At 32.1% G+C, this 1,697-nt stretch overlaps 1 long non-coding RNA gene across 1 annotated transcript in view; it reads left to right on the plus strand.

The window, feature by feature from the left end:
- The first annotated feature begins 6 nt into the window (after positions 1 to 6).
- Positions 7 to 1,697, plus strand: part of LOC104983857 — a 31,617-nt gene continuing 29,926 nt past the window's right edge. Inside the window, exon 1 of the long non-coding RNA XR_824687.1 lies at positions 7 to 94. This is a non-coding gene — a long non-coding RNA (uncharacterized LOC104983857). The remainder of the gene's footprint in view (positions 95 to 1,697) is intronic.

The raw sequence follows: 1,697 nt of genomic DNA on the forward strand, positions 1-1,697 counted from the left end.
TGAAAAGCTTAGTTTACAGTGCTACAATTGTCGGAAGAGATGCCAGTGACTTTTCCCTCTCCCAAGCAGGGAACACTGTGACAATTTCTGCAAAGTAAGTGTGTTGTTTTTTTCTTTTAATTTTGCTTCATTGAATACATCAACACTAGAGATTTAATGTGCATTATAATTACAAAAGAATGGTCTGGATTTATTTTTAATAGCTACGTGTATGTAATGAAAAGATCACCATTGCTGATATAGACAAATTATTTATATGTTAGTGAGATTTCTCAACAATTTTATGAAAACAATTCTAACAATATAAAGGAGCTGCTTTATATGTATGTGTTTATTTTAGTTTATTTTGTATGCATATGGTCCATAGAAAATAACTCTTTAAAGTTCTTTATGTACTACAATTCTGTTTCCTATAGGAAATTGGAACCAGTGTGTGCTAAATATATAGTTGTTTCTAATTATAGAAGCACTATCTGCTCATTGTAAAAAATTTAGAAACTATGAAAATATGAAGAAAAATAAAAGTAAAAGCTAGTAATTTTACCTCAAAGATACCCCCAGTGTTGTCATTTTTTTCTATCCCTTTATAATCATTGTGTATCAATGTTTGTTGTATGCAGACATGCATACACTCTCCCACATTGTGGTGAAAGTCTGAAAAGTCTCATTTTTACTTGATTCTATTCACATGATACTTGTTTAATGTTTCTACTACTAGTCCATTCCCCAAAATAAGGAACAAATGAAACTCAGAGAATAGTCTTAAGAAATTAAATGAGCATAATATATGACTCCTCTTGGATCAACAAATCCTAATTCATATGCCGATAAGTGTTAATCATGGCAGATACTCTTATTATATTAATATAATACTAGGATGATGTGAGAATAGCTGTATCAGTATCACAGGGGTTTACAAATATAATAACCGCTAATGGACTTTAACCAGTCCTGAATTTTAGTCATTGCCTTTATATTCAATTATTTTTTTCCTTGTGCAAAGCAACAGATTATAACTACTAATTATCCTTTTGGTTATCTTTTTGGTTTTTGAACTATATATTAACTTGAAATATTTTTCACATTATAGTCTTTATTCTAGTGTGTTAAACACAGAAATAATTGGAACGGGGAGCCAGTTTTAACTGTATTAAAATGCGAAGAAATCCAGTTGCTATACTGCCCTTGGCTGATGTCATCAACCCCTGTTAGTTTTCTTAAGTTGCTGCTCCATGCTAAAGGAGTATATAATTTATAAAATATGACTATTCATCATTGGGACTACATCCAATTTGAATTAAATATGAGAAAAACATTTCTCCACTTACCTGTATCTATATTATAAATCAAATCCCAGAATAAAGCTGCTTGTAAAAACATCCCACTCATCTTCCAAATTATACTTCTTATATATTTGTTATAAAACACAATGTTAGTAATAGTAGTTCTTTTGGACATTATCAAAGTACCATTTGTCTTCCCTCAATACTTTGATGATTGAGATCTATTCTCTGCCCTGCAAATAGGATGCTAATAAGTGAGCAGTGGTGGTGGTTTGGTCGCTAAGTCGTGTCCGACTCTTGCAACCCCATTGACTGTAGCCCGCCAGGCTCCTCTGTCCATGGGATTCTCCAGGCAAGAATAATGGAGTGGGTTATCACTCCCTTCTTCAAATAAGTGAATAATAAGTGAAAAGA

The sequence above is a fragment of the Bison bison genome, unplaced genomic scaffold (genome assembly GCF_000754665.1).
Source record: "Bison bison bison isolate TAMUID 2011002044 unplaced genomic scaffold, Bison_UMD1.0 scf7180017863475, whole genome shotgun sequence".
Lineage (NCBI taxonomy): Eukaryota > Metazoa > Chordata > Mammalia > Artiodactyla > Bovidae > Bison > Bison bison.